Here is an 8952-nt window from a genome sequence, read left to right as displayed (position 1 = left end):
GAGATTACACGGAAAAGATACACGTCTTATAAAAATACCTTAACAACCACTCTTCGTATAGCAAAAAGATGTTTTATGCAGAGAAATTACAATTAAATAAAAACGACCTTAAACGTACATGGAAAACTATAAATGAGGCACCAAACAAAATAAATAAATCTAGAGCTGTTAATAAATTATGTGTATATAGATGGAACTATGGTTGAAGATACTCAGACTATATAGCCAATGAATTCAGTACATATTTTTCTCAAATCGGCCCACAGTTAGCTGGAAATATCATGCCCGTGGAAAATTCGTTAAAGAACTTTTAGGATAAACAAAATGATAGTTCAATATTCCTTACTCCAGTTCATAGACAAGAATTACTTGAAATTGTATTTAATTTGGAGACAGAAATACTCCTGGTTATGACGGCATTACAAATAGAGTTGTGAAAACATGACACATTCTCTTGCTGATCTTTTTGCTTGAATTATATATTTAATATATCATTGCAGCTTGGCCAGGTCCCAAAGAAGATGAAAAGAGCTAAAGTTATACCCATTTTCGAAAAGGGAGACCAATCAATTACTAGTAATTACCGCCCAATATCTTTGTTAACTTCGTTCTAAAAAAAAATAATGAAAGGCTAATTTATAAAAGAAATGTAGTATTATATGTGACAATCATTGCTGTTTAAGAAAACAAAAGTAATACAACTCATGCCCTATTGACATTAATAAATAAAATATATACTTCTTTTGATAATTCTGATCATACCGTATGTGGTTTTCCTTGCCTTCTCGTAAGCGTTTGATACAATATAGATCATGAAAAACATTTATATAAGCTATCAAATTACGGTATCAGAGGGACAGCTTTACAATGGTTAATAGGAGTTATCTTACTGATAGAATTCAGTTTGTTAACGTAAATGAATCAGAATCTCCAACAAGGCCAGCTGCATGTCTGTGGAATTCCACAACATGCACGGGGAAGTATTCTTGGCCCTCTGTTACTAGTATTTGTACTTCATGTAAATGATATGAAAATTCATCTCATGTTCTCTTATTCTCTTTACTGATGATTAATAATAATAATAATAGGCATTTATATAGCGCCATCTATCTAGAAATATTCTATTCCGAGGCGCACAAGAAAAGAAAGAATAAGAAAGTGATTCCAATATTTTCTACACACATCATGATCCACTTTCACTTGTGAGCACTATGAATGCAGAATTTAATTAAAAAGTAACGGACTGGATTAAAGCCAATAAACTGTCACTGAATCTGCAAAAAAAACTACATGATTTTTAGTCATTTAATTATTAAAACACCTGCCACATCAAATACTTTTAGATAATACTGATATTAAAGAAGTGCAAACAACACTTTTTTTCGGTCTTACTATTGATAACAAACTTATGTGGAATGCTCATATCAACAATATTTGCAAAACTGTGGCAAGAAATATTAGAGTCACCAATTAACATCTTAAAAGCTTTCTTCCAGCACAGGCACTATCCTTCTTGTATATATTTAATCTTAATTTTAAATTATAAGATTCTGGCATGGGGATAGGAAAATGCCTCTCAAACGAGACTCAATAAAGTCTTTTAACTTCAGAAAAAAAGTATTGAGAATAATAATCAATGTGCCCTTTAGAGCGACATCCCACCCCCTCCCCCCCCCCCCCCCCCGCTACTCTGGATATCGTCGGTAAATCTGCGCTGCCGTCGGGAAAAATAAAGAAAAGGGGCGAAAGGGGAAAAAAGGGAGAAAGAGAAAAGAAAAAGGTACAGTAGAGAAAAAGAAAACGAAAAGAAAGAAAAAAGAAAAAAAGAGAGAGAGAAAGAAAGAAAGAAAGGGGCACAGAGAAAAAGGAAAACAGAATGAAAATAAAAGGAAGGAAGGCGACAGGGTAGACGAGGTTTTGATATAGGCAGTTTAAGATGCGGTCTCTCAGATGATGGAAAATGATAAATTGTATGTTACGCAAGCGCAGGGCTGTTGGACTGATGCCTGACGAAAAAATGACAAGCTGTCGGGTCATGAAAGACTGTTCTTACTTCTCTAAAGAATTGTTCTTGCTCGGTCTTTATCTTTGTCGATAAATGTCAAATTGCGTATACTGTTATCGTTAAATTGTACTTTTTTATTTTATTTTTTTGCTATATCGAACGTGGGGAGCTCTCTGTACCGACAGTGATTAAAAATCAACAGTTGTCAGCTTCTCTGCCGACAGAAATGTGCCAGTTTAAGTCTCAATCTCAAAAGAAATTAGGCTCGAATCATATATTTAGCGAGATCGATATCTCCCCCACAGTTTTCCTTCATGTACGGTGCTTATTCCCTTATGGAACAGAATGTGAAAAAATTCAGCTCGCATATGTTTATTAGGATACACAGCTTGTTCAATCGCATAGGCCTATGCAAAATCTGAGTTTGTTCTTTTTATAAAAACGTGTGAAAATGTGAAGTTTTCAAGTCAAGATTTAAAAAGTTGTCAGCTCGCGCTTCTCTACCGACAGTGATTAGAATGTCCTGGTTTAAGGTTAAAATATTTAAAAAAATCAGCTCGCGCTTCGCGCTCGCATCATACATTTAGTGAGATTGATATCTCCCCCACAGTTTTCCTTTATGTTGGACACATAGAGATGTATACTATATATCTCTATGGTTGGACAGTGCTTAATATTTTCCTTTCGGGTTACAGTATAAAAAAAAGATCAGCACGCGCTTCGCGCGTGCATTATGTTTATTAAGATACACAGCTTGTTCAATAACAATGAATCTGAGTTTGTTCTTGATATGAAAACGTGTAAACTGTTTAAATTTTAAAGTTAAAATATATAAAAATTTGCAGCTCGCATTGATACCCTTCCTTTTTATGATTACAAAAACTGCATGGCATGTCCGATTTTAAGTCAAAATCTTTAAAAAAAAAAAAAAACAGAGCTAGCGCTTCGCGTTCGCATTACTTAATTATTTGATTAGATGCCCATCATGTTCACGATTGCAAAAACTGTGTAGAATGTCACATTTTTAGGTTGTAAATTAAAAAAAATCACCTCGCACTTCGCGCTCCGAATGTCCTGTTTTATAAGACCTTAGCCAGTCAAGTTTTCAGGTCGTATGTCTTAATTTTGTTCAGCTCGCGCTTCGCACTCGCTATATTGAGGAATGTATTCTATTTTTTAGTAACCGCAAACAGTCATTAACATGTCCTTTTTCAGAACAGCTAATTAAGGGTTTCAACTCGCGCTTGCATTAAGTGCTTAGTTATTTACGCATAATTTATATGAATGTCTAAAAAATCTAATTTTGTTTTAAAGTTTTCAGCTCGTGCTTCGCTCTCGCATCAATTGTTTGGTTAACATATATCCACCCTCTCCATGGTTACAGTCGAGTTTTCAAGTCGAAATACACAAATTTTCAGCTCGCGCTTAATGGTGCTCGCATTAATTGTTTAAAAAAATGTACACTATTAAAATGTTGTCATAAGCATCATATTAAAGCTGCAAAGTGTTCCAAAGCAGCTTTTTCGTTCTTTAAATTTTGAAAATTTCCTCATCCATTCAGTTAGCTCCCAACAATTTTGTCACTAATATTAATCTTTCAGGTCATTGCATAAAATAAAAAATGTCGGTCGCGCTACGAGTAACTACGGCAGGACCCTGGGAACGATTTTTTCAGTGGGGGTGCTGAAATGGGCTGAAATCTCTAGGATTGGGGAGGCCGGCACAATGGAGTTTTCCATTTATACACACACATATGCAAGGGCACCCCCACAAACACACCCTTCTTTAGCTTTATTCTTATAAAAGAACATAGATATATAATTCAATAGTGCGAGCGCGAAGCGCGAGCTAAAATATTTGAACTTTCATGTATTTTGTCCTTTAAATTCAAGTGAACATTTTGTGCTATGTTTGTGCAATTTAATATACGTTTTGGTCAGATTGCAAAGGGACCTGTTATAAGGACTGTTTGCAATTACCCTTGAAGACGATACATATTTCAACAATTAAATATTGCGAGCGCAAAGCGCGAGCAAAAATTTTGGGAAATTTCATGTATTTTGTCCTGAAAATTGAACATTTTGAGCAATGTTTGTTATCCTGTACAAGATGCGTGTGTAACAAATAATTTTCAAAATAGCCTACATTCCCCTACATTCTGGCCTGATCGAAAGGGGGTCCATTATAAGGACTGTTTAATTGCAGCATACCAAGACAATGCATGATTATTTAAACAAAAAGTGCGAGCGCAAAGCGCGTGCTGAACATTTTGACATTCCGACCTAAAAACTGGACATTCTAAGCACTTTTTTTATCGTGAACAGGATAGGTATAAAATGATACGAGCGTGCGGAAACAAAATTGAGATTTCAGACCTAAAGACTGGACCGTCTAAGCACTTTTTAAATCCTGAACAGAATAGGTATATAACTATACAATTGATGCGAGCGGAAACAAAATTGAGATTTCAGACCTAAAACAACGGGACACTTTATTCATGTTATGTGAGGATGGGTAATTGGGTATCTTCCTAATAATGTGAGCGCGAAGCACGAGCAGAATTTTTTTTATATTGTGCTCTGAAACTTTATAATTCAAGCACGTTTTGATTTTATAAAAAAGCTGCGTATCTGAATAAACATGCCTGCGCGTGTTTATATAGAAAAATGGGCATTATAAATACATTTTTTTTCATGTTGAAAATCAATATTGCGAGTGCGGAGTGCGAGCTGAAAATATTTGTTATTCCGATCTGAAAAAGAGTGAATTTAAGCACATTTCAAGCACTGTGTAGGAAAAAATGCTTCAGCATCCCCGCTTCCCAAGGCCATGATCGATCGAACTACGGGGAGGGAGGGGAGAGACATGGGGGCACGTAGTATTTTGGGTATTTTGTCCTGGAAATTGAACATTCTTGGCAATGTTTGTGATCCTGAACAAGATGCGAGCAGAAAGTTTTAATTTACATTCTATCCTGATCGAAAAGGGACCTGTTAAGGACTGTTTGCAATTTGCCATGAAGACATGCAATACATATTTCAACGATCAATTAATGCGAGCCCGAAGCGTGAGCTACAATTTTTTGACGTTCTAAACTAAAAAATTTATTCAGAGCACTTTTTGTAATCATGAACAGGATTGGTATACAAACGATTGATGCGAGCGGAAAAAATTTAGGTTTAGACCAAAAAGGGGACACTCTATTCATGCTTTGCAAAGCATGAAAACTGTGCAATTTTGACATTGTATTCAGGAAAAAAAAACATCTTACATCTTCCTTTCCTTTTCTTACATCTTTTCTTTTTTATTCTCGTTGTAGAACTTTTGGGGGCCAGTGCTATGCGGATCGGGACTGGGGCAATAGCGGCACCAGGATTTTTGATATTCAGACCTAGAAAGGGACTTTATAATCAAATTTTTGTAATCATGGTACGTATCTGTCTCGCTATATAATGCGAGCTGAATTTTTTGTATATAATTATTGTCCCCAAACAGAGAGATTTTAAAGACTATATATTTTAGGAATCCATTATGAGTATGTCAAATCTCATCATAGTCATCTAATGCGAGTGCCAAGCGCTTGCTGATTTTGTTAGAATTACATCTGAACACATGAAGCACTTTTTGTAGTCATTGTAATCATGATTATCATACGCATCTCACTAATCAAATATTTCGAGCGCGAAGCGCGATCTGAAAATTTAGATGATTCAGACCTGAAGTGAGGCATTCTTGTTTGTAGGAATTCACTAAGACCATCCGTATTTCACTAATCAAATGATGCGAGCGCAAAGCACGAGCTGACAATTTTTGATAATCCGATCAGAAAAAGGGACATTTTAAGGACTGATTTTAGGAATTCATGGAGAGCAGACATATCTCACTAATCCACTAATGCGAATCACGGACAGGAAATGTTTTATATTAAGACCTTAACATGGGGCAATCACTTAAAGTGGTCATGAAAAAGAAGCATGTGTCACTACATAAAACAATAATAACTCGAAGTGCGAGGAAATATATTTGTTGTATATTGACTTGAAAACGGGAGGTTTTAGTACAAAAGGATTATATATCTCGTTAAACAGACAATGCTAGCACCAGGAACAATGAAGACATATAGGCCCTGAGCAAATTCAGTTTCATAAAGTTATGATAAAAATGTTTCATGTAATGTAACATAACACAATTACAATATAACATAACATTAAAATTAATAATAATTTATTATTTCCCACTACGTTTCTCTTCCTTTCTCCCTCTTTTTCCCCGTTTTTTTTGGGGGGTCAGCCGATTGGAGGGCACGTGCCCCCCATGCCCCTCGTAGTTACGCCACTGCATGGGTGCAACATACAAATAATTTCCCTTTTTCTCAAAATCGAGCGAGAAGCGCGAGCTAATTTTTTTTATGTAAACCCTACTAACTTGAAAAGGGATTATAGCTGTTTGCACTGGGTCAAGAAGATGATATCTCACCAAATAAATAATGCGAGCGCGAAGAGCGAGCTAAAAAAATTATATCCTGAGATGGTAACTGGACGTTCTAAGCACTTTTTGCAATCATGAAGTGGATGGCTATATTTAATTAAAGAATTGATGCGAGCGCACAGCGCGAGCTGAAAAAAATTGATTTATGAAAATTATGATTACGCAAGATGTGTTTCTCGCTAAGCGTTGTGGCCCCGTTGCGGCCCAGTGGATAAGTCTTCTGACTTTGAAACCCTTTGAAACAGAGGTCGTGGGTTCGAATCCCAGCCATGGCGTAATTTCCTTCAGCAAGAAATGTATCCACATTGTGCTGCACTCGACCCAGGTGAGGTGAATGGGTACCCGGCAGGATTAATTCCTTGAATGCATGAGCGCTGAAAGGCAGCTCGAGCTAAAGCCGGGGTATAATAATGATAACAACGCGCCTCGGAATAGAATATTACGAGATAGATGGCGCTATATAAATGCCTATTATTATTATTATCATTAAAACGAATAATGAAAACTCTAATCGCGAGAAGCATATATTGACTTGAACATTTGATTTTTAAGTCCCATGTAAACAGATAATATACTTTTCTCAGTCAACAGTTACTGCGAGCGCGTATCTAGGCGACCGACATTTTAAATGTCATGCAATGACCTGAAAGATTGAATGACAAAATTGTTAAGAGCTAACTGTAAATGGATGAGGACATTTTCAAAATTTAAAGAACGAAAAAGCGGCTTTGGAGCACTTTGCAGCTTTAATATGATACTTATGACAACATTTTCATAGTATACATTTTTTAAACATTGCGGATGGCAATTTTTTATCATATCGCGGGTACATTATACACAACACATATTAACTTCAACGCAGTTGCGGATCATAAACAAAATATTTTGAGGCAACACAACATAGCAAATGTGAAATTTTTGTAACAGTCGCCAGCGAGCGAAGCGAGCCAGAAATATTTGGCCTTTTAAAATATGCCTTTTTCTGAAATTATAAACTCTGATAACTAGCTTGGAAATTTCGTCAAAGTATGCATAAATCCTTTTTACAATGAATCATCTAGCCAGCGTAAAGCTTTGCTTATAGGTTAGAACATAAAGGGAAAGCCCTTGGCTAACCGTAATTGGCTAAGGATTTTTTTGTCCTGATTGTGACCATTTTTGCGTAAAATTTAGCAAGCTTATGATAGACGCCATCCACCTTTCTTCCCGTTCTTTATATTTTTTCAATCCTCGGCAGCCCGGTCATGTTTAGTTCTTCTCTTTTTTCCTTGTCCCTTTTCTTCGTATTTTTATTTTCCAATTTAGCTTTTGGCTCTTCCTTCATTTTCCGTTTTTTTTTTTTTTGCCTATCTTCCCCATTTTCCCGCCATTCGTGCCCGTGCCATTGAGTCATATCTTTTGATTTTATATCCCTCTTTATATCATGCAAATGTTTTAGTATTTCAGGACATGTTCCCGCTTTCCTTCCATTTCCCCTATTCATGTTTTTTTCTTTCTTTCCCTTTCCCTTTCCTCTTTTTCTTTCTTTCTTTCCCTTTACCTTTCTCTCTCCCTTTTTTTATTTTTTCATTTTTCCCGTTTTTTTTTTTTTCCAGGTGAAATCCGCCAGGGGGAGCAACTTGCCCCCCGGCTGTGCCACTGCTTTCTTTTTCTTTCATTCCTTTTTTTGCTCCGCCAATAAAGGGGGGTGGGCCCCCCACCCTTCCCCCCCCCCCCCCTGGATCCGCCTAAACCCCTTTATAGGATGGGATCGCCTAAATCAAACCCAATTTAAAATTTTGAGGAAATTAATTGTTTGGATTTTAGGTCCCTACAATGTTTCTTATATCCCCAAAAGGATTGTAAAAGTTGTAAAACTAATCAATATGATATTTTTATGAAGAGCAAGTATCTTAATAATTCAATTTTTTTAGACGAAGTGTGGCTGCATGGCTCTACCAGGCCAGACAGAGAGTTTGGCTTCTACTATATAGATAGCTCCCTATAGCTAGACTGCTCCATGGTTAAAGTACGTACGTGTGTCGTGTGGTAACCCCAAAGGGTAACACTAGATATTAAACCCTAAACCAGACCGCAAATACTAAACCATAAATACACCGGATACCGTAGGATGGGGGGTCGGGTGTCCGGACAGTTTATCTTTTTGAAGCCTTCTTTTTTTGTCTTTGGATTACACTATAAATATAAATTCAATACTTGTAATCATCTTCTATTTTGTTCTTTATAATATTTCCTTACATTTTGTACTAAAAATTGATGAAACTTCGCTTGTAATTTTGTCCAAACGTCCGGCCGGACACACAACCTGTCCGGTCACGTCACACAACAACTGGGTACGGTTTCGTAAATCATGGCGGCGAACAGTCCGAATTTAACAAACGTGTCTTGCGCAGACTTTGCTCAATTCCAGGTAATACATGTACGAATAATAGATGTTTGTGAGAGTGTGGTGATTTGAA

The sequence above is a fragment of the Lytechinus pictus genome, chromosome 4, assembly GCF_037042905.1.
Source record: "Lytechinus pictus isolate F3 Inbred chromosome 4, Lp3.0, whole genome shotgun sequence".
NCBI classification, from domain to species: Eukaryota; Metazoa; Echinodermata; class Echinoidea; order Temnopleuroida; family Toxopneustidae; genus Lytechinus; species Lytechinus pictus.
Note: the sequence above shows the minus strand (reverse complement) of the source record.